Below are 14,619 nucleotides of genomic sequence, written 5' to 3' on the forward strand. Positions count from 1 at the left end.
TACCAGAAGTCCACCCTTTACGTCATTTATCTTTTTGTACCTCTAAGGTGAACTACTCATATCATAATTCCATAACGGGTTTTCTTGACCACACTCACAGTTAGTCATTAATTATATCATAGATAATTTATTTATACATTCAAAAGTGCTAAAATATCATTTAAAAACCACAGTCCTGTGTTTCTGCATATGAGTACCTAAACCCAGAGGCCGTTGGGGGCTGGGGGGCCTTCGTGGGGCTTCCTCGCACTCCTGCTGGCCTTGCAGGTCCACCACCGGGCCCCTCATGGGGCTCAGCAGTGGAGCTGCAAGGCCGGCAGCGGCGGCGGCCGGGACCGTTGGGGGCGGGGTGTGTGGCATTATGACACACTTCAGGTGATGTCAGGGGGTGTGGCCTTATGACACACTTCCGGTGATGTCAGGGGGGTGTGGCCTTATGACACACTTCCCGTTGGGGTCAGGGGGTGTGGCCTTATGACACACTTCCGGTGATGTCAGGGGGTGTGGCCTAATGACACACTTCCGGTGATGTCAGGGGGGTGTGGCCTTATGACACACTTCCGGTGATGTCAGGGGGTGTGGCATATGCTAATGAGATGCTAATGACCCCCCTAGCTCTTTTTCTAGGAAATGACCCCTGTTGAGACCCAAGTCCTTTCCCTGGAGACCCTGACAAGAAGACAATCCCCATGAAACCTTAGCTTAATCCGTGAGAACTGGCAATCCTAATTTTCATTTGCCTCATTGTACTGTTGATTAGCCTTCAATTATTTCTTGGGTTTTTTCATACTTAAAAAATTACAGTGGCCTCCCAACTAATAGGGGGGAGTTATCACAAAAACATTAGACTTGAACAGACCAACATTTTGAGAAACACAGCACCAGATCAGAGGTTATAGACCTGAGAATGGAGAGTTGCAGAAGTCTTGTAAGCACTGATCATAGTACTTTCTACCCCAGTTAAGTAGTTCTGTTATTACAAAGTCTTATTGTTTGCTGAATCTTGAGTCACTGTGACAACACACCCAGGAATTCCAATACCATCATCAGGCAAAGTCATCACGGTCTTGAAAAGGATAATGAAAGCCCTACGAAACAATGACATGCCTTTCTTTCTTTCTACCTTTCTTTCATTCCTTCCTTCCTTCCTTTCTTTGTCAAGTTGCAGCTGATTTCTGGCAATCCCATTGGGTTTTCAAGGCAAGAGACTAACAGATGCGGTTTGCCATTGCCTTCATCTGCATAGCAACCCTAGGATTCCTTGGTGATCTCCCATTCAAATAGTAACCAGGGCTGAGCTTGTTTAGCTTCTGAGATCAGACAAGATTGGACTAGCATGGGCTATCCAGGTCAGCATGGAGGTGCTGCCATCTTTAATTTGGCTACTTGGCTTCCAAGTCCATAGGGAAGTCAGTTGTTTATTATTATTATTATTATTATTATTATTATTATTATTATTATTATTATTATTATTATAGAATATATATTATTATTATTATTATTTGTTAATTGCCCTTTCCCAGCTTATGCTGGGCTCTGGGCAGTGTACAAGACCCAAAGTCATAAAATACAAACCATTAAAATACAAACCATTAAAATTCATATATAACCTCGTAGAAATTACTGTATCCAGATCCTTTTTGCGTGATGCTTCATCAATCTGCAGTTAGGCCTGACAGTTACTGTGCAATTTTTTTTACAGTACTTGTTTTTTGAGATTGAGAAGACATGGGGGAAATTGCGGGGAGCTGCAGGTCAAAATGTGGCCGCTCAGCAAATAGTGTGAAATTGACCAATGCAAGCGGGGAAACAGAAGAGCGAAGGTGGCACAGCTTCTTGTGGGAAATCGGTCTAAGTCTCCCTTCCTCCATTTTTCCCTCACAATAATAAGGTAGGTTAGGCTAGGCTGAGAATGTGACAGACCTATAGTCACTCAGGGAGCTTTATGGGTAAGTGGGAATTCGAACCCAGACTCCTGATTCCCAATCCAGTACTTTAATTTTAACTAGTATCTCTAGCAGGCTTTTTTTGAACATGCTAGCCACTACACCACACTGACTCTCCTCAATTTGGTTTTATGGTTCCCATTCTTTTTCTCTCCCCCTCTTCAACTCTGCACGGTTGAAATTAGTCTTGGCATTGTGCCATTGCTTCGTCTACCAAACCATTTAAAAATTGTTATTCTCCATTCCCTATGGGCCAATAGGAAGTTCAGCTGCAATTCCAGAAAAATTGCTCAAAAATAATCAGACTAATTCCCAAAACAAAAGGGAGGGAGGAATAAAATCTACTTTCCTGGCTTTCTCTTTCTCTTTTTTCCCTGCATTATAAAGGTAAACAAAGCAAGTCAGAATTGGGAGTGGTTCAAAAATTGTTGATTTACCATGATGTCTTCCAAAAGATTATATTTAGTGTAGAATCTAAGACTTCATGCTCCTCACAATTACCCCTATGGAGAAATGTCTTCTTACTTCAGGGTTTGGGCTTGACACCCACACCCACACACATTTATTTTTAAGTTCAAGTTCATGTTCCAGTTTTTCTCTTTCTTGGCAAAAGAGAGGCACGAGGGGGGAAGTCAGTTGCTCCCAAGCATTGCTCAGAAACTTTGGAAATATTAATAGCTGTCCTGCCCAGGAACAATGAAATGGCCAGCTCACACCTGAGTTGGAATGTAACAGATACAAGTTAATACAGACACTTGGAGGTGTGAGAGTCTATATGATTATTTGAACCACAAGGGGTGGGCATACAGAAAGAATCCCTGGCATGGATGGAAAGGGTCTATTTTAGCTGATTCCATCTGGAGGAAGGAGCTCTCACACCTGAGCTCCATCTTGATGGCTGCCTTTTTTTAAAAAAAAACATTTTATTTAAATGTTTTGAAAAATACAACATTATAATATCATTTTTCAAAATTAAAACCTCTTTACATAACTTCAAAGTTGAGTACACAATTACATAACCATTACTTGCCTTCAAATATAGTTGTTTACCTGTTTCATTCTTGACAACAGCAGTTCGTTTATCTATGGACTATTTACAAAGAAAGGATCCTTTAATACAGTACAAACTTCAGATATTTCTCCAGAGTGTTATAAGCTTTATTTTTCCCAGCATTGATATATGTTAGTATACTATACCATTTTTCAACAAAGTCATTTTGTTTATTTGGAATACTTTCAGTCCTTATTTGAGTAGCTATTTTATCCGCAATTAACACATCCCATACCTTTGCAATCCAAGTATTAATTGTGGGGACAGTTAGTTTATTCCATTGTTGGGCAATACATGTTTTTGCTGCAAACAATAATAATGTAAGTATTTCCGTCTTTTGTCTAGATAAGGAAAGATCTGGCCACATATTTAGCAGGAGTGAATTCGGACTATTTGGTAGGTTACATCCTGTAATTTTAAAAATTTCTCCAATAATTTCCCCCCAAAATAAATTAATCCGTGGGCACCCCCACCAGTAGTGAACAAACGTACCTTTTGCTCCACAACCTTTCCAGCAGGATGGATTGGATTTACATTTACTCAGAAATAGTTTGCTTGGAGTTAGATACCACCTTGCATAGATTTTAAATGATTGTAATTTAACATCTAGGTTATTGGATGTAAAGGGATATGATTTCCATATTCGATCCCATTCCTTTTGTGGTAGTTCCAATGAACAGTCTCTGTCCCAAGCCTTTTGAATCGAGGTTTTTTTACACCAAATACTCTCCGATATACTTCTGTATAGCAAAGATATTAGTCCTTTCTGTGAAGGCTTTCCCTTATCTAATATGTTCTCAAAACCAGTTAAAGGCCTGTCTAGCTGAGGCCCCGGTCACACGCGCAGGAAACTGCGGGGGAGAAGCGTGGCTGTTTGCCCCGGGGCAGTAAAGCGATCATACCTCCTGTGGAGGTTCTGTGGAGGTACCGTGGAGCTTCCGTGGTTACGGAGAGGCGTCGATCACAACACATGCCTGCGCGCAACGAAGAAGCGCGCGGTGCGGCGAACTGGGTTTCTTTTTTTGTGTACACTACGAATGCGCATGCTTCGTTGGGTGCATGTGCGCAACCACGGAGACTTGGGGGGGAAAAAACCCCTTCTTCGCAAGGGGACATGGGCGGGCGCCGGATGTCACCGGAAACGTGATCAGACGCCCACCCTTGCCCCGCAGTTTCCGGAAACTAGTACCTCGGAGGTACTAGTTTTTTGCTGCGCGTTTTCGGGAGGAAGCCTCGGTTGTGCCACGGAAGCGCTACGCTCCCCAGATGTGCTGGTGAGATCGCGCCCGGAAACTCCACCTGTCTTCCGTATCTCTTGCGTGGCTAATGTTGCGTGTGACCGCAGCCTGAGTTGTTTTTGATGTTTCCATAAACAAATTTTGTATTTGATAGTACTGATACCATGCTAGTTGGATCTTATACTTTTGGCCCAATTGTTGCTCTGTAAGTAATTTTCCTTTTTGTGTCAGATCTTTAAATCTATATATTTTTTTCTCTCTTAAAGGTAGAAAGGAACCAGGATGTTTCCCCAGCATAAACCACTCTTGGCCTAGGATGGAGGTCAGCGGAGATACCCCCGGGGCTAGAACTCCCCGAAATTTGTTCCAAATATCTAAGGTAAGTTTTAAGTATGAGTATGTATCATTTGTCGTCTTAATGTTTTTCTTTGTTTTCCAGATTGCCTCATGCAAGTTTTCTGGGCACAGTGAAAATGCTTCTATAGCTACCCAGGTTTTAGAGCACTCAGGGTTAGCATAATAGATAATATTTTTCAATTGCGCTGCATAAAAATAGTTCTCTAACACAGGAATTCCCAATCCACCTTTTTTTGCCGGTTTTATTAGTGTTTGAAATTGAATTTTCGCTCTTTTCCCACTCCACAAGAATTTTTGTAGTCCCACTTTCCAATTCTTAAAATCTTGTTTCAACACTGGTATCGGTAGGTTTTGAAATAAAAAAAATCAGTTTTGGTAGTAGTATAGCTTTATAGAGTTCAATTTTTTCCAGCAGTGTAAGATTTAGTTTTCCCCATTTCCTAAGTGTTTCCCTATAGTCCAGATTGATCGCACTATAGTTGGCATCATAAAGTTTGGTCATGTCTAGTGGAATAGTGACTTCCTAAGTGTTTCCAGGTGTTCTTTACCCATTTAAAGGGGTATTTTTGCATTATTTCGTCTTTGACTGTATTAGTTAACAAAATAGGGAACAGTTCAGATTTTTGCATGTTAACTACAAAACCGGATACCTTCCCAAAGTTACTTATTTGTTGGAGTAGCGGCTCTAATGAGTGGGCTGGTTAAGTAGAAAATTGCGTCATCTGCAAAAAGACTCGTTTTGCAGATCTCCTTTCCTATTTCTATTCCGAAAATCCGTGTATCCTCCCTAATAGCACAAGCTAAGGGTTCAAGAGACAACGCAAAGAGTATTGGTGACATCGGGCAGCCCTGGCGCGTGCCTCTTTTAAGATGAAGCTCGTCTGTCCTAAATTGGCTCACTGTTATTTGCGCTCTGGGGTCTCTATACATTGCCATTATACCATTTAAGAATTTAGGCCCAAAATCCATTTTTTTTAATAAGGTAAGTAAATAATTGGGTTCAACCATGTCGAATGCCTTTTCGGCATCAATAGATAAAAGCAGGGGTCTTGTTGTAGAAAAAGAGCTGCCGGAGCTCATTAGCATAACTCATTAGCATAACTTATTTGCATATGCCACGCCCCCTGACATCACCGGAAGTGACAGAAGGCCACACCCCCTGACATCACCGGAAGTGTGTCAGAAGGCCCGGCTACTTACCCTCCTGCTTCATCCTCATTCCCAAACGGAATGAGGATCGAAGCAGAGGGCGGGGTAAAGAAGGGGGCGGGGCTTCACCACGTGACCGCCCCGCCCCCTAGAGGTTCTCTTCCGGAGCTCCGTACCTGAGAGCTCCCCCCCGACTAGAGCCCTGGATAAAAGACTCGAGGTTATTTTGTTATTTTTACAGAAATTAATTATATTTAAAGTCTTTCTAATATTGTCGGTGATGTTTCTCCCGGGCATAAAGCCCGCCTGGCCTTTGTGTATATACGTCGTGATTATCTTTTGTATTCTTGTGGCTAAAATTGAAGAAAATATTTTGAAGTCGTGGTTGAGTATCGAGATAGGCTGATATGAGGCCGGTGAAGTTTTATCTTTACCACTTTTCGGGATTACTATAATTCTTGTTTCCTCCCATGACTTTGGCATCTCCCCTTTTTCTAGTACTGTATTAATAGTTTTTTGTAAATGAGTTTCTAAAATAGGTTTAAATTTTTTTGTATACTTCAACCGGGATTCCGTCCCTACCCGCTGTCTTGTTATTCTTTAATTTAGATATAGCTTGTGAAATTTCTGGCAGAGTCACCGATTGGTCTAGGAGGTCTTTGTGTTCGGGCTTTAATCTATTGTTGTATTTGATACGTTCAAAGTACTTGTTAATATCATCAACAGATGGTTTAGTTGATTAATACAAAGTTCTATAGAATTCACTAAATTCCTCAGATATATCTTTCGCTGAGGTTTTTATTAGACCCGTTTTTGTTTTAATTGATTGTACAATTGAGGAAGTCATTCGCTGTGTAACTCTATATTTTAAGTACTTTATAGATCTAGGTGTCTTAGTTATATATTTTTGTTTCAATATCATTAGCTGTTTTTGTGTTTGATCTGTTTCTAGTAGTTCTAGTTTTTTCCTTTCTTGATTTAGTTTTTTCAGCGTTTTTTTACCTCCGTGTGTCATATGTCTTCTTTCTAATTTTTTAATATTGTTTTGTAAGTCACTAATTATTCTATTTCTTTCTTTTTTATAGTTGGAGGCTTCAGATATAACTTGTCCCCGGAACACTGCCTTGAACGCCTCCCAAATGTTACCCTGTGATGCCTCACAATTTTCATTGAATTTAAAATATTCAGTTATCTTCTGACAAGTTCTGACAAATAATGTCATTTTGTAGAAGTAATCTATTCATGGTCCATACTGGCCCTTTGCCATCTGATTGCTGATTCATCAATTTGCATCCCACCCATGAATGATTGGACAAGGTGCAGGATCCTATTTCCGAGTTTGTAATTTGAAGTACCAGAGGTTTAGTTACTAAAATAAAATCAATACGAGAATATGTGTCGTGTCTCAATGAATAAAAGGTATATTGTTTTGTGTTTGGATTCTGCAATCTCCATACATCCGACAGATTAAAAAATTCAAATATCTGTTCCAATTTTGTGGGTTTGTCTGCCTACTAGCTGTATTACATTTAAATGTTTTATCTATTTTAGGGTTTACTATTAGGTTCAGATCACCCCCAAGGATCACTTCACCTGTTTTAAATTCCATTAGTTCAGAAAGTGTATTTTGGATAAAATGAAGTTGTTCAGAATTGGGGGCGTAGATGGACGCTAACGTAATTGGTTCATCAAATAGTTTGCCCTTTATAAACATATACCTCCCTCTCGGGTCTGCCCTTGTAGTTTCTAAAATAAAAGGTACATTCTTGGATATTAAGATGGCGGTTCCCCTTGCCTTCGACGACCCATTTGCTTGATATTGATGTTCAAACCAATTGTGTTTAAGCACTTTACCACTACTGTTTTTACTATGCGTCTCTTGAATAAATAATATATTTACTTTTTCTTTAGCCCAATAGTTAGATGCTCTCCTAATTTTTATTTTATTATTCAATCCTCTCGCATTCCATGATGCAATTTTAAGGTTGTTAGTCATATGCAATGTTTGGCTATATAACTATACTCAACTACAACAAAAACTTTGAAACAATCTTTTCCCAGTCCCACCCTTCCACAAACTCAAAAGCAGTTAACACACTAACAATTAACTTTCCCTCACTCTTAAGTTTCAAAGTAAAACTTTGTTTAATAAGAACTTTTCTTTAGAGAATGCAAACAACATAGAACTAAAGCACCCTACTAGGGTGAAGGTCTAGAGGTCTATCTTGGCTCACCAAGATAGGGAGTTCCACTATAGTCTCCCTAATTAGAACCTTAAAATAACTCAGAGGGTATATAAAATAAAAAACTAGCTCAAACAAAGGTTTAATTTCCAACCTCCTTCTTCCCTCCTAATTTTGTAGAATTCTACACCTTTTCCTTTTAGCAAACATAGACAACTGAATTGGTGCAGGATACTCTTACCCCACCATAGTGTGATTTCAACAAATAGTTTCTCTCCTCTAACAAAAGATATTTTCTATTAAGAATGAATAATTTACTTAAAGAAGATTTCACCTTTCATATATATTTTCACTAGAATATAAAATAAATATCTAGCAAGAGTTTGTCATAGGTAAAGCAATACTGTAGATTGGCAACTTTACAAAAGTTATGTATATGTAGGTTTGCCTTAGAGACGCAAAGTTACACTCATATATGTGTTTAAACTTTAGCCATTTACTAGCCATTAAGCATAACATATTGTCTCAAACAAGAAAGTAGAAAATTCGTCCTGTTATGGTTTTACCCTGTCTAAATGATGTTTTCCCATCTAGTTTCAAAAATCAGTTGTTAGGTCATCAAATATAAGTTAAAGGTTCTAGCTTTCACCTTTATAGTTAGACTTGATAGAAGAGTCATCCTTCTCTTATATATATATAAACAAATTTTAGACCTTAATATGAATTGTTGTACTAGCAGAGGGTTTCTCTTTAAACCAAAATTACATAAAGCATTGCTTATAAATGGTGTATTTTAGCCAATATCAAATCCTTTTAGGCTCAACCCTATAGACACTTTTAAATCTGCAGTGTCTATCTCTTGGGTTAATTTTACCATTATATTTCGTAAGAGTCCGTTGATTGAAGGTCTTACTCTTCTGCTAGTTCTTGGTCGTCTTCTGGTGATAATTTCACTGATAGCGCCGTCAACAGGGCTCTACCTGTGAACTTGTCCGATGCCTGGTATTGTAATCCGTTTTTGTACACCACGACGTCCGATCCTGGGCTCCAACGAAAATGTATCTTAGCTGCATTCAGCTTGGTGGTGATGATTTTGAGATTTTTCCTTTTCTCTAGGGCTTCCGGTGACAAGTCAAGTAGCACTATAATTTTTTGGTCTTTATATTTTAAGCCGGCATTATTTCGTGCAGTCTTGAGGATCTTGCCCCTTGTTGATTGGTACATAAATTGAACCAAAACGTCTCTTGGTCTGTCTCTGCAGCTCGTCGCCATTGCACCTAGTCTGAAAGCTTTTACTAATGCCGGTTTTTTCCCTTCCCCCATGTTCAAAACTTCTGCGAGCCATTCTGACTTTAGGGAGGGTAGGTCGCTTTTTGCCTCTTCGCCTTCATTTAGATCGCGAAATTTGAGGTTCGATTGCCTCCATTTGTTCTCAAGAATTGTTAGCCTGTTTAAGGTAGATTGCTCAAAGGATTGGAATGAACGTACCTCTTCCTGCATTGTGGTCGCTAGTTCAGCTGCTGTATCCGCTGTTTTCGCAATCTCCTTTATTTCCTGGACCATGTTCTTTATAGAGTTTTGAACAGGCAGTATCAGGTCTTGTACTATTGCCGTCATAGATTGCAGGATGTCTTCTCTGAGTTCCTTTAGATCGCGCCCCGTTAGCGGGCCCAAGTCTGCTTCATCAGGGTTTACCTCCACCGGTCTTTCGGGTGCCATTTTGTCTGCCATCGTTTGCTCTGAGTCAGAGCGATCCGTCGATTTTGGAGATGAAAAAAGTTCGTAACAGAGTTTTTCTTTCTCTTGTAGGTAGCTGGTTGTTTCCCAAGCTGGGCATACGTCCCTTTTTTTGGCATCAAGATTTTTAAGGTGATTTCCAGTAGAAGTTAGGGGGTTGAAGTCGGGAGCTCCTCACTTATGCGTCTACCATGTAGCGCTAGGCTCCGCCCTCTTGATGGCTGCCTTTGCCATGGGGAGCAGACAAAGAGCCGGCAACCTGGATGAAGCCTTCAATATAATGGGGCCTTTCAAAACACAGTAGATTCTAAATTAAAAGAGCCTGCCTTAGACTAAGATCACCTAGGGCATATATAGCATGAGGGTCAGAGGAACTGTATGCTTGCAGCTTTCTTCTGTATTCTTTGCTCAATCCATTGCAGAGAGAGAGAGAGAGAGAGGACTGGCCCTTGTCATAAGGCAGTCTGTGCTCAGTGACAGTACACATTCCACAAACGAAGAGCTACCTGCAGCTGGCCCTCAGCCAGTAACTGAACAACCGGCTGCAGCTGGCTCTGAGCCAGGAGAAGAGCAATAGGAGGTCAGGTTACCGGCTGAGCAGAAATCACAGACTACAGCTGAAACTGAACCAATGTCTTGTTACTCTGAAGCAGTAAACAAGGCTTCAGAAGCCACTTCCAGCCCACCTAGTTCACCCACACCCCTGCAGCACAGATGCTGTCAGAGGCGAGCTGAGTTGCAGGAGAGGAGGAGGAGGGTGAGACTCATGGCCTGTTGTCAGCTGTCAACTGATGAGATGGATAAGTAGTTTCAGGATGTCTGCCAAGGAATTGGCTGGGTGTATAACTTGTTAAGACTTGGCTATAAAGTCAGCCAGGAGAAACAGCAGTTGGTCGATGTCACAAGTACACTTTGCTACTGAATCACCAACCTTGTTGTTACTGGACCTCTTGACACTTGGACTGGACCTGACAACTGGCTATTCTGGAAACCCTGACCTTGGACTGAACTTGGACTTGCTACCTAGAACTCCTTGACCCTAGACTGGGCTTTGTTAAACCTGCTCTTTGGAACCCCTGACTTTGGGCTGACTTTGAATACTCTGTCTGTCTTTCCATCCTTGCTGTGATACTTGCTTCCTGGGAGGGCTGGGCAAGTACAGCACTCTTGGCAGGCATTTCCTAAAATGATCAGTTGGTGGAAATGTACAGAAGGAAAAGTGAGAGAGAAACCCCTCCAAGGACTGGACGAGCAAGATTATTGTGTTACCAGGCAGAGACTCTAGATGGTTGCCTACACACCTCAGAGGACTAAATGGAGCAAAGATCTAATGTCAGTGGGGTGGTTCTGCCACAACCACTGCTGTGGAGGCAAAAGAACTCCCAGGTGGGACTTACTGCTCATACAGTGTCTTGTTTGAACCCATCACTGAGGAAAAACCAGATCATTTGCAAAGCCCACCTGTGAACATCATTTTTAAAATAAATCAAGCATATGGACAGGTCCATCAACTTATCTAGTCAAAGAAAGAGAGAAAGAAAGATGGGTTATGAGGGATGAATGGATGAACAGAGGGAGGGGGGTTGACCATATTTAGACTGTCACTCTCTTTAGATCAGTATTGTTTACTCTGACTGGCAGCGGCTCACAAACACAGAAATTACCTTCCTGATACCTGCTACCCAAGGTCCTAGGGATAAAACCTGGGACCTTCTGCACAGATTCAGCCAGTGAACCACACAGACCCTCCCACTGGAAAAAATTGCCAGGTTTCTTTTTCATTCCTCCCAAATTCCATTTTAAAAAGGAAAACTTCTAAAATTAATTCCAGAATGTACAGTTTGCTGCTGTATTTAGTTCCTTCAGTTCAGTTGCATCTTTCCCTCCTCTGCCTTATTGGTGTGCATGTCTACACTGATCTTTAAAAAGCTGTAAAAAGCAATCTTTATGTGATTAAGTAATTGCCTTAAGAGTCTTTTTGTTAAGTGTTTTACCAGTATGCACAAGCACTCCTGTGATCACATGTTCAGTCACACATCAATAATATTTTGCACTGTTTTATCAATGTACTCACCCACATCAATAACACAGAGGGAAAAACATAAACTGATAAGGCAGAGAACGATCGCAAACTGCCCACAGTTTGCAGGAACTTTGATTTGCAGGAAATTCAGAAATGAAGGCAGGAGCAATGGAAAGCTCCCAATGCATCAGCTCCATTTCAGAAACTAGACCACAAAGTCTGGGGAGAAAACTGGATGAAGAGAATTTTGCAAGCTTCTGTATTAGATGTTTGACCTTGGACCTCCCACATCAAAGTCCATTTTAGCACGTTCAGTATTTGCAGTGACATCCTCTGGGCTGGCACAAGATTTGTGGGGGTTGGCACGATCTCTTCCATGCTCTGCCAATCTTTGCCACCTCTCTCCTCATCGTTCCACTTTCCCCACAATCATGCCTCCTTTCTGCTCCCCATCTGGACTAAACTGGAAGGCGCTGGATGCAAATTTCTTGCACTCCTTTTAGTTCCATTAACTTCTGGGCCAATAGGGAGGGGTGCCTGGAAGAAGCATAGTGTATGCTCTGCTTGCTTCGTTACTTCCTGGCACCTTAGTATCTCCAGTTGGTGCTGGTCGGAATGTCAAACCATAGATCTCAGCAGGTGTCCAGACTTGTTGGTACCTAAATCCAACCCTGGTTAACTGAACTAAGTTCACTGAGGAAGAATCAGACCTTTTACCAGATGAGAACTAATGTGAACTTAAACTGAACCAAGCATATAACAGTCCCTTCAGTGTTCATAAAACATTCCTTTTTATAAATCTCTTAAAAATCCCCGAGAAAGGAAGCTTTCAGAAATACTCCTGTTCCTGGATGGTACATTGGAGCAACCATTGCTTTTCATTCTACTAATAAATGAAGATGTAATTTCTAAATTGCAAAAGGTCCATGGCTCAGTAACAGTGCACCTGCTTTGCATGGAGAAGGTAGGGTTGCCACCCTCCAGCTGAGGTCAGGTGTTCTCCCAGACTTACAACAGATGTCAGTTCCCCTGAAGGAAATGGCAGCATTGGAAAGCAGGCTGTATGACATCACATCCTGCTGAGCTCTCTTCCCTCCCCAGTCTTCACCCTCCTGAGGCACTGCCTCCAAATCTTTAGGAATTTCCCAATCTAGAGAAGGTCCCTGCTAAAAAGGGTACATTTGCTCCATTGTTTTACCAAACCCACACTGGAACAGAAAACGATGCAACTCAAAACCACATTCAAATTCCCCAGCCAAAGCCGTACTGACTGCAGAGTCACCCCTGAACATCCATAAAACAGTCATAAATCTATTCAAATAGTACCATAAAACCAAGAGATCAAAAGAAGTGAAACTGGCACACAGTGTGGTAAGGTAAAGGTTCCCTTGCTCGAAAGCCAGTCGAATCCGACTCTAGGGCTGCGGTGCTCATCTCCATTTCAAAGCCGAAGAGCCAGCGCTGTCAGAAGACGTTTCCGTGGTCATGTGGCCGGCATGACTAAACACCAAGGCACACGGAACGCTGTTACCTTCTCACAGAAGTGGTACCTATTTATCTACTTGCAATTTCTTGCTTTCGAACTGCTAGGTTGGCAGGAGCTGGAACTAGAGATGGGAGCTCACTCCATCATGTGGCACCCGGGTCTCGAACTGCTGAACTACTGACCTTCCACAGCCTGCAGTTCAGCGTCTTAACCACTTGAGCCACCGCAGCTCCTTAGTGTGCGGAGTGTGCAGTGTGGAAGCTTCCATAAAACCCAACAATCAACGAAAGTGAAAGTGGCATGCAATGTTGAGAGGAATTGCTGTTCCAACGAGGGTTTGGTAAAACAGCGGAGTGAATGCTAGATGCAGAATGGGCCCAGATCTCAGAAAATAGGTGCTGGGTAAAATCTTTCATTCCCTGGGACCATGAAAAGTTGCTTCCAGTCAGCATTAAAAAAACCAACTGAACAAGATGAAGCAATTGTTTGATTTAGTATAAGTTTGCTTCATCTTAATGGCCCATTGCTCAGTGGCTGAGTACTCACTTTGCATGCAGAAGGTCCCCAAGTTCAATCCCCAGCAACAGGTCTCAGGTAGCAAATACTCAGAAAAATGTTTCTCTGGCAGAGAGCCACTACTAATTGGAGTAGACAATACCAAGCTAGCTGGACTAATAGTTGAACTTAGTATACGGAAGTATCATCTACACAATTGTCCTTCCACATTAACACAGAACCTGATGGGCTGAGTCAGTGGGTCAAATGGAACGGCTTTGGTCTGTGTATTTTTTTAAAAATAAAAGCAGGATATGAATATGCTGCTAATGAATATGATTCATAACCGTTATTGTCTGGACCATGCACCATGTTCCTCAATCTACGGCTAATTTTATATGACCCCGTGCAGCATAATACATTTGTTCTACACAGAATGTCCTTGTCGGTAGCTCACGTGTACAATGCAAATGTTCATCTAATGAAGTTATGTTTATTCATGCATTTCTCAGCTCAGTTTAATTGTGGAGTGATAATTACCAATGCACAAGTCTTCTCTCGCAGCCGAATTAGAGGGCTTCCCATAAGGTACATCCTCGGGAGACCGCAAGGACTTTTCTCAGAATCCCTAAATATTGAGCCACCACAAACCTCCCAGCTTAGCATCAACCTTTTGAGTGCTTTCTATTTCCAAACCAACACATATGTCATTGCTCCATTTAAAGGAAGCGCCTTCTCAACCAAGGGGGGAAAAATAACCCTTGCCGGTGGAAAAAGATTGTCCTCTTCCTATGGAAAATCCGATTGCGATATTTTGGGTTTGTTTGTCGATCGTGTAGGAGTTGCTGATTTTCTTCCTGCCGCACCTCCAGCCTCCTCTAACTTTTCAAGCAATTCCTAAAGCCCAGTGGTCCCATTGGAAGTCAAACATACAGTAATTGCTTTGCTGTGCTG

At 41.5% G+C, this 14,619-nt stretch overlaps 1 long non-coding RNA gene across 1 annotated transcript in view; it reads left to right on the forward strand.

Moving 5' to 3' along the window:
- The window catches only part of LOC107122468, a 9,415-nt gene extending 2,500 nt beyond the window's left edge, over positions 1-6,915 (forward strand). The window contains exons 2-3 of the long non-coding RNA XR_001482921.1: positions 4,502-4,614; positions 6,827-6,915. This is a non-coding gene — a long non-coding RNA (uncharacterized LOC107122468). The remainder of the gene's footprint in view (positions 1-4,501; positions 4,615-6,826) is intronic.
- The last annotated feature ends 7,704 nt before the right edge of the window (positions 6,916-14,619 follow it).

This window comes from Gekko japonicus, unplaced genomic scaffold, assembly GCF_001447785.1.
Source record: "Gekko japonicus isolate JY-2015 unplaced genomic scaffold, Gekko_japonicus_V1.1 scaffold807, whole genome shotgun sequence".
NCBI classification, from domain to species: domain Eukaryota; kingdom Metazoa; phylum Chordata; class Lepidosauria; order Squamata; family Gekkonidae; genus Gekko; species Gekko japonicus.